Source organism: Oncorhynchus kisutch, linkage group LG27 (genome assembly GCF_002021735.2).
Source record: "Oncorhynchus kisutch isolate 150728-3 linkage group LG27, Okis_V2, whole genome shotgun sequence".
Classification (NCBI taxonomy): Eukaryota; Metazoa; Chordata; class Actinopteri; order Salmoniformes; family Salmonidae; genus Oncorhynchus; species Oncorhynchus kisutch.
In genome coordinates this window covers 1,708,050-1,725,521 of record NC_034200.2, presented here as the reverse complement: position 1 = coordinate 1,725,521, position 17,472 = coordinate 1,708,050, and the positions used below count along the sequence as shown (strand labels likewise).

At 46.0% G+C, this 17,472-nt stretch overlaps 1 protein-coding gene across 3 annotated transcripts in view; it reads right to left on the bottom strand.

The window, feature by feature from the left end:
* The window catches only part of LOC109879592 (zinc finger and BTB domain-containing protein 46), a 207,279-nt gene extending 192,514 nt beyond the window's left edge, over nt 1-14,765 (bottom strand). For 2 of the 3 annotated variants that reach the window (XM_031807163.1, XM_031807162.1), the window contains exon 1: nt 14,384-14,731. The gene's annotated coding sequence lies outside the window, so the exon portion shown is untranslated. Of the gene's footprint in view, nt 1-14,383 lie in introns of all 3 variants that reach the window. The other variant, XM_020471765.2, reaches the window with a different exon arrangement.
* Between the last annotated feature and the right edge of the window lie 2,707 nt (nt 14,766-17,472).

Here is a 17,472-nt window from a genome sequence, read left to right as displayed (position 1 = left end):
AGCTGGGGTAATGAGCATGTCAAAATGGGCTAGGGATTACAGCTGTCACACACATATACCTGGCCCCCACTCACAACCACACACAGCCCCTCTCACAACCACACACACCCCCTCTCACACCCACACACAGCCCCTCTCACAACCACACACAGCCCCTCTCACAACCACACACAGACCTGGCCCCCTCTCACAACCACACACAGCCCTGGCCCCCTCTCACAACCACACACAGCCCCTCTCACACCACACACAGCCCCTCTCACAACCACACACAGCCCCTCTCACAACCACACACAGCCCCTCTCACAACCACACACAGCCCCTCTCACAACCATACACAGCCCCTCTCACAACCACACACAGCCCCTCTCACAACCACACACAGACCTGGCCCCCTCTCACAACCACACACACACCCTCTCACAACCACACACACACCCTCTCACAACCACACACAGCCCCTCTCACAACCACACACATACCTGGCCCCGTCTCACAACCACACACAGACCCTCTCACAACCACACACAGCCCCTCTCACAACCACACACAGCCCTGGCCCCCTCTCACAACCCCACACAGCCCCTCTCACAACCACACACAGCCCTTCTCACAACCACACACAGCCCCTCTCACAGCCACACACAGACCTGGCCCCCTCTCACAACCACACACAACCCTGACCCCTCTCACAACCACACACAGCCCCTCTCACAACCACACACAGCCCTGGCCCCCTCTCACAACCTCACACAGCCCCTCTCACAACCACACACAGCCCCTCTCAAAACCACACACAGCCCCTCTCAAAACCACATACATCCCCTCTCAAAACCACATACATCCCCTCTCAAAACCACATACATCCCCTCTCAAAACCACATACAATCCCCTCTCAAAACCACACACAGCCCCTCTCAAAACCACATACATCCCCTCTCACAACCACATACATCCCCTCTCACAACCAATCAAACATAACAACACTGATATTAACAGAGAGAGAGCTGTCAGAATCCTTCAAAGGTATGATGTGTATACAGCCTGCTAGCTAGTGCAAACAACTCATTTTGGAGTGTGTTAACCAAACAGGTGTTCCCATTAAAGAGTGTGCTCCGTGAGAGAGACGCAATAGATGAGCATGAGAAAGTGAGAATGTGTTTCTCTTCATTGACTTGATGTGGTAGTTTAACACAAAGCCACACAGAGAGGGGACTACATCAGCACCTAGCCAACAGACTCACACAGAGAGGGGACTACATCAGCACCTAGCAAACAGACTGATACACACAGAGAGGGTACTACATCAGCACCTAGCCAACAGACTCACACACACAGAGAGGGTACTACATCAGCACCTAGCCAACAGACTCACACAGAGAGGGGACTACATCAGCACCTAGCCAACAGACTCACACAGAGAGGGGACTACATCAGCACCTAGCCCAACAGACTCACACAGAGAGGGGACTACATCAGCACCTAGCCAACAGACTCACACACACAGAGAGGGGACTACATCAGCACCTAGCCAACAGACTCACACACACAGAGAGGGGACTACATCAGCACCTAGCCAACAGACTCACACAGAGAGGGGACTACATCAGCACCTAGCCAACAGACACACACACACACAGAGGGGACTACATCAGCACCTAGCCAACAGACTCACACACACAGAGAGGGGACTACATCAGCACCTAGCCAACAGACTCACACACACAGAGAGGGGACTACATCAGCACCTAGCCAACAGACTCACACACACAGAGAGGGGACTACATCAGCACCTAGCCAACAGACTCACACACACAGAGAGGGGACTACATCAGCACCTAGCCAACAGACTCACACACACAGAGAGGGGACTACATCAGCACCTAGCCAACAGACACACACACACAGAGAGGGGACTACATCAGCACCTAGCCAACAGACTCACACACACAGAGAGGGGATTACATCAGCACCTAACCAACAGACTGATACACACAGAGAGGGGACTAAATCAGCACCTAGCCAACAGACTCACACACACAGAGAGGGCACTACATCAGCACCTAGCCAACAGACTCACACACACAGAGAGGGGACTACATCAGCACCTAGCCAACAGACTCACACACACAGAGAGGGGATTACATCAGCACCTAGCCAACAGACTCACACACACAGAGAGGGGATTACATCAGCACCTAGCCAACAGACTCACACACACAGAGAGGGGACTACATCAGCACCTAGCCAACAGACTCACACACACAGAGAGGGGACTACATCAGCACCTAGCCAACAGACTCACACACACAGAGAGGGGACTCGAACACACAAACATACACACACACACACACAGACACACATACGCAACACTGTGTATGAGGGGGCAGCGTACAGTAGGTCCCCTGTGTTTTAGCAGCTAAAGCCTCCTAACCTGTTACCACACAGTTCAGCCCACAGCCCGGGAGTAAAGCCTTCAGCCATGAGAACAGAGCACTCCACCCACACACACTGCACACACACACACACACACACACACACACACACACGCTCTCACACAAACACACGCACATGCACATACACTAAGCACTAAGCAATGCTGTGTCGTGTCAGCCTGCAACCCCACTTCCCCCCTCAGTATAGCTTTGCACACTTATCTCCTTTTTCTCTCTGCTTCCCTCTCTGCCTCTGCTTCCCCCTCTCTCTCTCTCCGTCCCCCTCCCCCTCTCTCTCTCTACTCTCTCCCCCTCTCTCTCTCCGCCCGCCTCCCCCTCTCTCTCTCTACTCTCTCCCCCTCTCTCTCTCTCCGTCCGCCTCCCCCTCTCTCTCTCTACTCTCTCCCCCTCTCTCTCTCCGTCCGCCTCCCCCCTCTCTCTCTCTACTCTCTCCCCCTCTCTCTCTCTCCATCCGCCTCCCCTCTCTTCTCTCCTACCCTCTCCCCCTCTCTCTCTCCGTCCGCCTCCCCCCTCTCTCTCTCTACTCTCTCCCCCTCTCTCTCTCTCCGTCCGCCTCCCCTCTCTTCTCTCTCTACCCTCTCCCCCTCTCTCTCTCTCCGTCCGCCTCCCCTCTCTCTCTCTCTACTCTCTCCCCCTCTCTCTCTCTCTACCCTCTCCCCCTCTCTCTCTCTCCATCCGCCTCCCCTCTCTCTCTCTCTACTCTCTCCCCCTCTCTCTCTCTCTACTCTCTCCCCCTCTCTCTCTCTCTACCCCTCTCCCCCTCTCTCTCTCTCCGTCCGCCTCCCCCTCTCTCTCTCTACTCTCTCCCCCTCTCTCTCTCTCCATCCGCCTCCCCTCTCTTCTCTCTCTACTCTCTCCCCCTCTCTCTCTCTCCGTCCGCCTCCCCCCTCTCTCTCTCTACTCTCTCCCCCTCTCTCTCTCTCCATCCGCCTCCCCTCTCTTCTCTCTCTACTCTCTCCCCCTCTCTCTCTCTCCATCCGCCTCCCCTCTCTTCTCTCTCTACTCTCTCCCCCTCTCTCTCTCCGTCCGCCTCCCCTCTCTTCTCTCTCTACCCTCTCCCCCTCTCTCTCTCCGTACGCCTCCCCTCTCTTCTCTCTCTAAACTCTCCCCCTCTCTTCTCTCTCTACTCTCTCCCCCTCTCTCTCTCCATCCGCCTCCCCTCTCTTCTCTCTCTACCCTCTCCTCCTCTCTTCTCTCTCTACTCTCTCCCCCTCTCTCTCTCTGCCCGCCTCCCCTCTCTTCTATCTCTACTCTCTCCCCCTCTCTCTCTCCGTCCGCCTCCCCTCTCCTCTCTCTACCCTCTCCCTCTCTCTCTCTCTCCGTATGCCTCCCCTCTCTTCTCTCTCTACCCTCTCCCCAACACTCTCTCCGTCCGTCCGCCTCCCCTCTCTTCTCTCTCTACTCTCTCCCCCTCTCTCTCTCCGTCCGCCTCCCCTCTCTTCTCTCTCTACTCTCTCCCCCTCTCTCTCTCCGTCCGCCTCCCCTCTCTTCTCTCTCTACCCTCTCCCCCTCTCTCTCTCCGTACGCCTCCCCTCTCTTCTCTCTCTAAACTCTCCCCCTCTCTTCTCTCTCTACTCTCTCCCCCTCTCTCTCTCCATCCGCCTCCCCTCTCTTCTCTCTCTACCCTCTCCTCCTCTCTTCTCTCTCTACTCTCTCCCCCCTCTCTCTCTCTGCCCGCCTCCCCTCTCTTCTCTCTCTACTCTCTCCCCCTCTCTCTCTCCGTCCGCCTCCCCTCTCTTCTCCCCCTACCCTCTCCCCCTCTCTCTCTCCGTCCGCCTCCCCTCTCTTCTCTCTCTACACTCTCCCCCTCTCTCTACTCCGCCCGCCTCCCCTCTCTTCTCTCAATACCCTCACCCCCCCCTCTCTCTCTCTGTCCGCCTCCCCTCTCTTCTCTCTCTAACTTCTCCCCCTCTCTCTCTCCGTCCGCCTCCCCTCTCTTCTCTCTCTACCCTCTCCCCCTCTCTCTCTCTGTACGCCTCCCCTCTCTTCTCTCTCTAAACTCTCCCCCTCTCTTCTCTCTCTACTCTCTCCCCCTCTCTCTCTCCATCCGCCTCCCCTCTCTTCTCTCTCTACCCTCTCCTCCTCTCTTCTCTCTCTACTCTCTCCCCCTCTCTCTCTCTGCCCGCCTCCCCTCTCTTCTATCTCTACTCTCTCCCCCTCTCTCTCTCCGTCCGCCTCCCCTCTCCTCTCTCTACCCTCTCCCTCTCTCTCTCTCTCCGTATGCCTCCCCTCTCTTCTCTCTCTACCCTCTCCCCAACACTCTCTCCGTCCGTCCGCCTCCCCTCTCTTCTCTCTCTACTCTCTCCCCCTCTCTCTCTCCGTCCGCCTCCCCTCTCTTCTCTCCCTACCCTCTCCCCCTCTCTCTCCGTCCGCCTCCCCTCCCCTCTCTTCTCTCTCTAACCTCTCCCCCTCTCTCTCTGTCTGCCTCCCCTCTCTTCTCCCCCTACCCTCTCCCCCTCTCTCTCTCCGTCCGCCTCCCCTCTCTTCTCTCTCTACACTCTCCCCCTCTCTCTACTCCGCCCGCCTCCCCTCTCTTCTCTCAATACCCTCACCCCCCCTCTCTCTCTCTGTCTGCCTCCCCTCTCTTCTCTCTCTAACCTCTCCCCTCTCTCTCTCCGTCCGCCTCCCCTCTCTTCTCTCCCTACCCTCTCCCCCTCTCTCTCTCCGTCCGCCTCTCCTCTCTTCTCTCCCTACCCTCTCCCCCTCTCTCTCTCCGTCCGCCTCCCCTCTCCTCTCTCTACCCTCTCCCTCTCTCTCTCTCTCCGTATGCCTCCCCTCTCTTCTCTCTCTACCCTCTCCCCAACACTCTCTCCGTCCGTCCGCCTCCCCTCTCTTCTCTCTCTACTCTCTCCCCCTCTCTCTCTCCGTCCGCCTCCCCTCTCTTCTCTCCCTACCCTCTCCCCCTCTCTCTCCGTCCGCCTCCCCTCCCCTCTCTTCTCTCTCTAACCTCTCCCCCTCTCTCTCTGTCTGCCTCCCCTCTCTTCTCCCCCTACCCTCTCCCCCTCTCTCTCTCCGTCCGCCTCCCCTCTCTTCTCTCTCTACACTCTCCCCCTCTCTCTACTCCGCCCGCCTCCCCTCTCTTCTCTCAATACCCTCACCCCCCCCTCTCTCTCTCTGTCCGCCTCCCCTCTCTTCTCTCTCTAACCTCTCCCCCTCTCTCTCTCCGTCCGCCTCCCCTCTCTTCTCTCCCTACCCTCTCCCCCTCTCTCTCTCCGTCCGCCTCTCCTCTCTTCTCTCCCTACCCTCTCCCCCTCTCTCTCTCCATCCGCCTCCCCTCTCTTCTCTCTCTACCCTCTCCCCCTCTCTCTCTCTGTCCGCCTCCCCTCTCTTCTCTCTCTACCCTCTCCCCCTCTCTAACCACCAGCAACCTCCTCCACCAAATTCTCCTCTACGTGCGAATGCTCAGATTAACAACCAGTCTATTTAACACTTGCCTCCTCCCCTATGGCTTCAACACACTCACGCAAGCACACACATACGCAAGCACACACAACTGACAAGTGTACTGTACAAGTGTAAAGCCCTTGAGCCCCTCCCCCCCTTATTTGCTCAACATAGGTTACTCATTCCTGTAGTGCACACAGATGGAGGATTTAAAGAAGCCTCTCTTTTTTAGCGTACACCTTGGTGATAACGACCCATTTGAAGACGTCACTGTTAACGAGGGTTGCGAACTGACTTCCGGACTTGACATCTCCTAAATTAGGACACCTCCAGGGTCTCATATTTTAACGAGGGTTCCTCCAAATAAATATCATTGTATTCCATCCTGGCATTGTGTGCCTCTCCTCTCTCTGACCATCTCTCCATTTTACACCATTAATTTGGCTAATAATGGCACCTACCTGTGACAGCCTATCGTTTCAACTCATTTACTAGTTTTCCTCCTTTCATAGATATAGAAATCACAAGCTTTCTTCTAATTAAAGTAAGCCTCGTCTGACACAAGTGTTTTGTTTGGGATTTTCAAAAGGACACTATATTAAATTCACCTCTATCTATGTGACCAAAAAGGTTGAATGGTATTAATGGTTCATTTAGCAAGTATATCATAAACGTCATGAAAAGCAACATACAGGCTGTGTGGTTTATCATTCTTAATTTGAACCTTTATTTAACTAGGCAAGTCAATTAAGAACAAATTCTTATTCACAGTGACGGCCTACCCTGGCCAAACCCAGATGAATTGTGCGCCGCCCTACGGGACTCTCAATCACGGCCAGATGTGATACAACCTGGATTCGAACCAGATACTGTGCCTTAGACCGCTGCGCCACTCGGAAGCCATATAACTTTAAATGAATAGCATTTATAATTATTTATAACATAATGCTTTTAAATGAAAGTTATTAGGCCTATAAAATATATTAGCAATACATAATAATATACTAACAGGTGTACCCTAGTTTAGTGTGGTGCATATTTAGGTAATGTTTCAGTCAAGGAGGAGGTGAAATTTAAGGGGGAGACCAAATAACAGCGTGATTTTGCGGTTAAATGTGTAAGGCTACAGATAGAACTAACAGTTAATCGATCTAAACACAATAGGTTGTAGGCTAGTTAGGGAATACCGTAATAGCAGACACTTGTCGTACATCGATCGATTCGATCAGACACACGATTTAGGCAGTTGCGTGCAGTGAGGTCGTTGGCTGGGTAGGTACGAGCCAGATTTACTTGCAAATAAACCTTGATGAAGCCCAAGTTCACCATACAACAGATAGCTCCAACAACTAGAGTGTCATTGGCTCTTAACCGAAATTGACAAACAATTTTGACCAAATGTAAATACCAATGTAGCCAAGAGACACAACAAATATCCTCCAATAGCGTCATATTTCCCATTATCCAACAAATTGACACACTGCTCAACTAAGCTCAGCCATAGACCAATCTACCATTCACAGTTACAACCAATAGGAGGCACTAAAATACCAATTTCATCCATATCCTTTCACAATAGATTAACTATTCTTCCAATGCACCGCGTGCAAATACACACACACACACACACACACGCACACAAACACACACACACACACATATGAAATAAATAAGGTTCTAACGAAATGTCTGACAATCGAAATGAGTGAAAATAAAACTAATCAAATAGAAATATGTTTAGTAAAAATATAAAAATAATTTTTTATAAAAATAACAAATAATTAAAGAGCAGCAGTAAAATAACAGCAGCGAGGCTACATACAGGGGGTACCGCTACAGAGTCAATGCAAATAGTCTGGGTAGCCATTTGAGTAGATGTTCAGGACTCTAATGGCTTGTGGGTAGAAACTGTTAAGAAGCTTCACGACTGTCTTGGTGTGTTTGGACCATGATAGTTTGTTGGTGATGTAGACACCAAAGAACTTGAAGCTCTCAACCTGCTCCATAACAGCCCCGTCAATGAGAATGTGAGCGTGTTCAGCCCTCCTTTTCCTGTAGTCCACAATCAACTCCTTTGTCTTGATCATGTTGAGGAAAAGGTTGTTGTCCTGACACCACTCGGCCAGGTCTCTGACCTCCGCCCATTAGGCTGTCTCATCGTTGTTGGTGATCAAGCCTACCACTGTTGTGTAGCCGGCAAACTTAATATTGATATTGGAGTCGTGCCTGGCCATGTAGCCATGGGTGAACAGGGAGTACAGGAGGGGACTGAGCACGCACCCCTGAGGGGCCATCATGTTGAGGATCAGCGTGGCAGATGTGTTGTTACTTATCACCTGGGGGCGGCCCGTCAGGAAGTCCAGGATCCAGTTGCAGAGGGAGGTGTTTAGTCCCAGGATCCTTAGCTTAGAGATGAGCTTTGAGGGCACTATGGTGTTGAACGCTGAGCTGTAGTCAATTAATAGAATTCTCACAAAGATGTTCCTTTTTTCCAGGTGGGAAAGGGCAGTATGGATTGCAATAGAGATTGCATCATCTGGTTTCTGAGATAATGGTGTTGATGTGAGCCATGACCAGCCTTTCAAAGCACTTCATGGCTACAGACGTGAGTGCTACAGGTCGGGAGTCATTTAGGTAGGTTACCTTAGTGTTCTTGTGCACAGGGACTATGCACAAGAACTCTGCTTGAAACATGTTGGTATTACAGACTCAGTAAGGGACAGGTTGCGGCCTTGTGAATGTTGACCTGTTTAAAGGTACAACTCACATCGGCTACGGAGAGCGTGATCACACATTCGTCCGGAAGAGCCGATGCTCTCATGCATGTTTCAGTGTTGCTTGCGTCGAATCGAGAAGTAATTTAGCTTGTCTGCTAGGCTTGTGTCACTGGGCAGCTCACGGCTGTGCTTCCATTTGTTCTATACTGTTCTGAATACTGTTCTAAAGTGTCTCATCAAAACAACATTCAAGGGATGTTGTCTATTCTCATGTTTATTCGTGATTGAGAATAGCCAATGCCCAGGCTTAGGCAATAGACTTTCCTTCTTATTCGTTTTGAAAGCGGCAACATTAGGACAACACCTTCTAGGATAGAATATTTGGGAAATAAGCTACTGTTTGTCTTTAAGCTTTGACGATTGGCCTAATACTGTATGAGGATAGGTTATTAGAAACATCTCATTCCATTTCTCTATTGATGTGGTTTGTTCTCTCTCTTTATTAGTCCGACTGAAGTTTTTTTAGACAAACAGCTTTTAGAGGTGGAATTGCTTTAGATTCATGCATAAAACGATGGAAGCAAAGCAATAGTCCATCGTCTGTCCATCAGGGTGGACCTCTCGGTGAGAGAAAGCAATAGCCTGAGGAAAATACAGTCCATTCGTCTGTCCATCAGGGTGGACCTCTCGGTGACAGAGAAAGCAATAGCCTGAGGAAAATACAGTCCATTCGTCTGTCCATCAGGGTGGACCTCTCGGTGACAGAGAAAGCAATAGCCTGAGGAAAATACAGTCCATTCGTCTGTCCATCAGGGTGGACCTCTCGGTGACAGAGAAAAGCAATAGCCTGAGGAAAATACAGTCCATTCGTCTGTCCATCAGGGTGGACCTCTCGGTGACAGCCAAGTAGGGCCAAGGATGACAAAACAATCAAATCTAGCTTTCATTTGAACACTGATATTGACCAAAATGTTGTAAAACAATTATCTCCTCTCGTCTCTGATCGACTGTCTGCTCCGGGTTGCTGTGTCTGTCAGGCTGAGTGTGGTGCATTCAATCGGATCATTTTCTGTCCCTTCCTCTGATGAAGGTCAGGAAGCGCAGGTGTTGGTCTCCCTTTCTGAATTATACCTTAGTGTTCCTTGGAAATCCAACTTGGAAAATAGTTTGTCAGGTTGTTTTGGCTAGCTAGCTAGCTTAGTTCAGCATTCGGGTGTGTTATGTAAACACGCCCAAATGTGCAGAGCATACCCCAGGCTTAACCACACAATATGTTTAGGTAATACGCATGTGCAAAATATAAAATCGTCTCAGTGCAACAAATGTCAGCTAGGCAAAACAGCAAGGCCGATGCTGACCCTATCCATTGACTGGAGTCAGGAAACAATTGGAATGGATTTGAATGGATGGAAAGGAAGGCTATATGTATATATGTATATATATATATATATGAATAGACATTGAATGGATGGAAAGGAAGGCTATATGTATATATATATATATATATGAATAGACTCTGAATGGATGGAAAGGAAGGCTATATGTATATATATGTATATGTATAGACTCTGAATGGATGGAAAGGAAGGCTATATGTATATATATGTATATGTATAGACTCTGAATGGATGGAAAGGAAGGCTATATGTATGTATATATGTATATGAATAGACTCTGAATGGATGGAAAGGAAGGCTATATGTATATATATGTATATATATGAATAGACTCTGAATGGATGGAAAGGAAGGCTATATGTATATATATGTATATATATGAATAGACTCTGAATGGATGGAAAGGAAGGCTATATGTATATATATGTATATATATGAATAGACTCTGAATGGATGGAAAGGAAGGCTATATGTATATATATGTATATATATGAATAGACTCTGAATGGATGGAAAGGAAGGCTATATGTATATATATGTATATATATGAATAGACTCTGAATGGATGGAAAGGAAGGCTATATGTATATGTATATATATGAATAGACTCTGAATGGATGGAAAGGAAGGCTATATGTATATATATATATATATATGAATAGACTCTGAATGGATGGAAAGGAAGGCTATATGTATATATATATATATATGTGTATATGAATAGACATTGAATGGATGGAAAGGAAGGCTATATGTATATATATGTATATATATATGTGTATATGAATAGACATTGAATGGATGGAAAGGAAGGCTATATGTATATATATATATATATATGTATATGAATAGACTCTGAATGGATGGAAAGGAAGGCTATATGTATATATATATATATATGTATATGAATAGACTCTGAATGGATGGAAAGGAAGGCTATATGTATATATATGTGTATATGAATAGACTCTGAATGGATGGAAAGGAAGGCTATATGTATATATATGTATATGAATAGACTCTGAATGGATGGAAAGGAAGGCTATATGTATGTATATATATATATATGTGTATATGAATAGACATTGAATGGATGGAAAGGAAGGCTATATGTATATATATATATGTGTATATGAATAGACTCTGAATGGATGGAAAGGAAGGCTATATGTATATATATATATATATGTATATGAATAGACATTGAATGGATGGAAAGGAAGGCTATATGTATATATATGTGTATATGAATAGACTCTGAATGGATGGAAAGGAAGGCTATATGTATATATATGTATATGAATAGACTCTGAATGGATGGAAAGGAAGGCTATATGTATGTATATATATATATATGTGTATATGAATAGACATTGAATGGATGGAAAGGAAGGCTATATGTATATATATATATGTGTATATGAATAGACTCTGAATGGATGGAAAGGAAGGCTATATGTATATATATATATATATGTATATGAATAGACATTGAATGGATGGAAAGGAAGGCTATATGTATATATATATATATATGTATATGTATAGACTCTGAATGGATGGAAAGGAAGGCTATATGTATATATATGTGTATATGAATAGACTCTGAATGGATGGAAAGGAAGGCTATATATATATATATATATATATATATATGTATATGAATAGACTCTGAATGGATGGAAAGGAAGGCTATATGTATATATATATATATATGTATATGAATAGACTCTGAATGGATGGAAAGGAAGGCTATATGTATATATATATATATGTGTATATGAATAGACTCTGAATGGATGGAAAGGAAGGCTATATGTATATATATATATATATATGAATAGACTCTGAATGGATGGAAAGGAAGGCTATATGTATATATATGTGTATATGAATAGACTCTGAATGGATGGAAAGGAAGGCTATATGTATATATATATATATATGTGTATATGTATAGACTCTGAATGGATGGGAAGCCTTCCTTTCCATCCATTCAAAGTGAATAGACTTAAGTATATATACATACATATAGCCTTCCTTTCCATCCATTCAAAGTGAATAGACTTAAGTATATATATATATGTATAGACGTTGAATGGATGGGAAGCCTTCCTTTGCATCCATTCAAAGTGAATAGACTTAAGTATATATATGTATATGAAAGCCTTCCTTTGCATCCATTCAATGTGAATAGACTTAAGTATATATATGTATATGAAAGCCTTCCTTTGCATCCATTCAAAGTGAATAGACTTAAGTATATATATGTATATGAAAGCCTTCCTTTGCATCCATTCAAAGTGAATAGACTTAAGTATATATATGTATATGAAAGCCTTCCTTTGCATCCATTCAATGTGAATAGACTTAAGTATATATATGTATATGAAAGCCTTCCTTTGCATCCATTCAAAGTGAATAGACTTAAGTATATATATGTATATATATGTATAGACGTTGAATGGATGGGAAGCCTTCCTTTCCATCCATTCAAAGTGAATAGACTTAAGTCTATATATGTATTATATATACATGTATGAATAGCCTTGGGCACCTTTCCTGGCAGGTTTAGCAAATATTGAGCTTTTGAGCATAAAAAAGCATTTAAAAAAACATACAGAATAATTGAAGAAGAAAAAAATTGGATACAAAAAAGAATGACAATCGTTTATATAATGTCATTTTTTAACTTGGCTTTTCATAACAGTTTGTTAGATTCACACAGGGTAAACTCTGCCTATCCTTTCAACTCTGACTGCACGTCACTGGACGCTATGGTGAACTTCAATTGGTCACTCATTTCGCGATATCGCAGAGGATTTGAATAAAACTCAGCTTTCCCCAACTTTATCCCCCTGGCCCATGCTCGCACTACTCAACGGACCCCTGCCTCCTCTCTCGCTTTCCTTCCGTTGGAAGTGAGTGGCTTCCTAGTGTAAACGGCCACTGAGCAGGGGAACGCGACCATTGTGGTGTTGTCAGCGTATGAATAAAGTGGGGCTGTTCCCCTTTCATATTCTGAGCACAGTAGAAAATGGAGGAAGAGGGAACCAACCACGTTGAGGGGGCAGACAGAGAGGGAGACGTACACAATAACAGGCCAAGAGAGACAGGCAAAGCATATCAGCAGTTTGGCCTGGCATTTCAGTTTATTTCAGCCTCAAAGGAAGACACTGGACGCCACACATCCAGTCAACTCAAGAAGCGCCTGCGGACGGATCAGATGTACATCGCGCAGCGCTACAAGTCTGGAGCCTGAAATCCCCCTCTCTCGTCTGGTACTTTAGGGTCGGGGGTTGACACAGCACAAATGTCCAGCTGGAGAAAAGGCCTTTCAGAGGTTAACCAAGGGAGGAGTAGTGGGAGAAGAGGGGTTAAGCCCTTGCCTGCCAAGCTTCTAACATTACATTTGAAATACCCCCGACTGACCTCAAAGAACGGATACTACAACCAGGGCATCACGATCAGAGACAGCTACCTGCGTCCAGTCAGTTCAATGTCTACTTTTGATTTACATTTGGTTGAGTTGTCAACTAATGTTAATTCTACTGGAAATCAACAACAACAACAAAATGTCACTGTGTTTTTGGATTTGGGTTCAGAAGTTAAGTGAAAAAATATCTGAAATTCTTTTCGCAAATCCAATCACTTTTCCCACGTTGATTCAGCATCATCACGTTGAATGTTTTTGCTCAAATGACGTGGAAACGTTGATTCAACCAGTTCTTGCCCAGTGGGGTGACAATGCCTTTAAAGCCTCAAATTGAGGTCAACACTTTGACAGTTGCCTCAATATTCAGTGTCTATGGATACATTCGGTGACGGGGGGCTTTATTACAGTGAAAACGACTCTGCCATAAGATTACAGCGTTTTATTCTGCAATATCGAATAAATGTGCCTTTAGTCCATGTCTTGTTTCCCCAATCCCTACCCAAATGCACGTGTACAGTTATTCTACTGTCCATTATCAAATGACAGCATCTCATAATGAACAACATGAAACATTCACGTAAGTAGACATCTGGCTTGTCACGTATCTCGGCAACACAAAAAGAGGACTGGACTTCCAGCATGTCGCTCTAACGCATCGCGCAGAGGAGCTGTCAAAACACACTTCTGACATGATACCGTGACACGATGCAGGCACACCGAAAACCACCCGTTAATGCTAAAGTCACGATGTACCGCTTCAACTTGTGACATTCATTAAGAAGAGTTACATTGTTCAATGGTTATAATGGGCGCGCAGCAACGCTCACCATCTCAGAAAAAAAAACTAGTAATCACATTAAATTGTTGTAAAGGGAGACACGTAAACCTTTTCAGAGGATCGCAGTATGAAACCAACATTATTGACAATATTGAATTGAAACGGAAGGGGTGGAGAAGGAAATACAATGAAAGAGCACGGCAGACATAGCCTACCTGTTAACCCATGGGGTCTGGGGTAGACGCGGTGTAGATTCTTTGGAGTCCAATCTGGTGTGACTGCGCGAAAGAGAGAACGAAAGGGGGGTGTTCAGAAGAACACAGTATTCTATTCTTTCCTCCCCTACGCCTTTGGTGTCTCTAAATGTTATTCCCCTGTTTTCTCCCCCTCTCTCCCGGTCTCCGCCAGCCTTTTCTCTCTCTCTGTCCCTCCCTTGCTTTTCCTTGTCTTGGTATCAGGAACCAGCCTCCCCCTCTGTGTCTGTCTCTCTCCCTCTCTTTCCCTAGGGCGCTCTCTCACTGGCTCTGTGTCCCCGTATCTCCCTGTCTTTGGGCAGACTCAGGAAATGAGGCAACATGAACAACACACACACCGTTCTATCAGCGACCAACCCCCCAGGCACTCTCCCACATATCTGACAGCTCAAATAAATATTAGTGTCATTATTGCAATTGAGTAGCACGACGTGAAATCATGAAATCAAGAAAATAGTAGGCAATTTGTGGTGTGTGTTCAGTGTGTCATGAACAATAACAATAGTAATAATATGAATGTATTATTATTCATATTGCTATTATTATGCTAAACGGGCTTATCATATGGACAGGACAACAATATAAATGAAATAGTGTGTGTAATGTGTGATATCATATCATTATAATGTGCAATAATATACATGAAATGCATTGCTCTGCCTATATCTACAGTATCTGTATCATATTTCAAGAGTTTCTTCAATAAATATATACTGCTGCAAAAATAGTGTTTTATTTGAATTGAGACAACCTCATGGTAATACAGTTTATGCGGGAGTTTCCATATTTAATGGCTGACTGAGTAGGCTATTACATTAAGAAGCATGTGCTTGTCTATACAGGGGTCTAAAGATGAGTGATCGACAGTTTGTGGGTGTTAGTGAGAACAGAAGATAAGCTCTGTCCACTCTGTGTGGTTTGAATGAAAGGCAAGGACCAAGCTACACCCTCTTGTGGTACAACAGGAAAACCACCCAGCAGTCAGACAGATGGACCTGTTGGGCAACCCTTCAAAACAGAATTCAACAATTATATCATACTCACTCAGATTGAAGAAGACATTAGCTACATCCAAAAAATGCCATCCATGTCAATTGTAGATTATATGTTGTTTTTTACATCCACTGATATCTTTTCATTGTCTATCACAATCAGATATGAAGCCTTCTCTTTGGAGCCATTTCAGTGCCCTCACCCAAGCTTGTCTCGTTGCTAAATCTGACATTACAGCACAGACAGACTGAACATTTGTGAACTTTTCAGAATGAGGTCCAGAGTGTCTTGGGGATGTAGGGAGAGTTGCAGGACAGGACAGATGAGGTGTGTTATGCCAGGGAGAGCAATGGGGGGAAGCGGGTGAAGTCGAGGTTGTTTAGAGGAAGTGAGGAAGGGCAGGTGTGTCTGTGTTGTATGTGTGAAGAGGAAGTAAGGATAATGAGACTGTGTGTGCGTGTGTGTGTGTGGCACAGCAGGGGGTAAGAAGCACTCTTCATCGGGCTGGGAGCCGAGGGCCGGATCAGGGAGGTTGTTGGGCAATGTGGATTAAGTATGTATGTCACACAGTCTCCTATCTATCTATCTATCTATCTATCTATCTATCTATCTATCTATCTATCTATCTATCTATCTATCTATCTATCTATTAATCTATCTATCTATCTATCTATCTATCTATCTATCTATCTATCTATCTATCTCTCTCTCTCTCTCTCTCTCTCTCTCTCTCTCTCTCTCTCTCTCTCTCTCTCTCTCTCTCTCTCTCTCTCTCTCTCTCTCTCTCTCTCTCTCTCTCTCTCTCTCTCTCTCTCTCTCTCTCTCTCTCTCTCTCTCTCTCTCTCTCTCTCTCTCTCTCTCTCTCTCTCTCTCTCTCTCTCAATCTCTCTCTCTCTCTCTCTCTCTCTCTATCTATCTATCTATCTATCTATCTATCTATCTATCTATCTATCTATCTATCTATCTCTCTATCTATCTATCTATCTATCCCCGGGCTGGTCAGTGTAATGCTGATGTGTAGTGGCTGTGGCTGCAAACACAATCTCTGCCAGGAACAAGACGCATGTTGCAGATATCCAGATCCAGATAATCCCAGATTATAAAGAGAAAGCCAGCCACGTCTCGAACACCGACAGCCCGCTTCCAGAAAAGCTGAACATCTCCTTTGCCTGCTTTGAAGAAAACAACACCAAATCGGTGATGTGGGCCCAGGCCGCTCACGAGGACTGTGTGCTCCCGATCTCTGTGGCCAATGTGAATAAGACATTTAAGCGTTCTGGGCTGCATTTTGGGCTGCAGGCCCTAAGCTGCATCCTCAGGGCATGTGCAGACCAGCTGGCTGCACTTCACTATAAGCTTGGCACATCTAGCGACTGGGGTTTCTGCCCATTCTTCAAGGCAAAACTGCTCAAGCTCCTTCAAGTTTGATGGGTTCCGCTGTTGTACAGCAATCTTTAAGTCATACCACATATACTCAACTGGATTGAGGTCTGGGCTTTAACTAGGCCTTTCCAAAACATGTAAATGTTCCCCTTAAACCACTCGATTGCTTCTTTAGCAGTATGCTTAGGGTCATTGTACCGCTGGAAGGTGAACCTCAGTCCCAGACTCAAATCTCTGAAAGACTGAAACAGGTTTCTCTCAAGAATTTCCCTGTATTTAGCGCCATCCACCATTCCTTCCATTCTGACCTGTTTCCCAGTCCCTGCCAAACATACCCACAGCATGATGGTGCCACCACCATGCTTCACTTTGAGGCTGATGTTCTCGGGGGATGAGAAGTGTTGGGTTTGCGCCAGACATAGCGTTTTCCTTGATTGCCAAAAAGCTCCATTTTATTCTCATCTGACCAGTGTACCTCCTTCCATATGGTTGGGGAGTCTCCCACATGCCTTTTGGAGAACACCAAACGTGTTTGCTTATTTTTTCTTTAAGCAAAGGCATTTTTTCTAGCCACTCTTCCATAAAGCTCAACTATGTGGAGTGTACGGCTTCCAGTGGTCCTGTGGACAGATACTCCAATATCCGCTGTGGAGCTTTGCAGCTCCTTCAGGGTT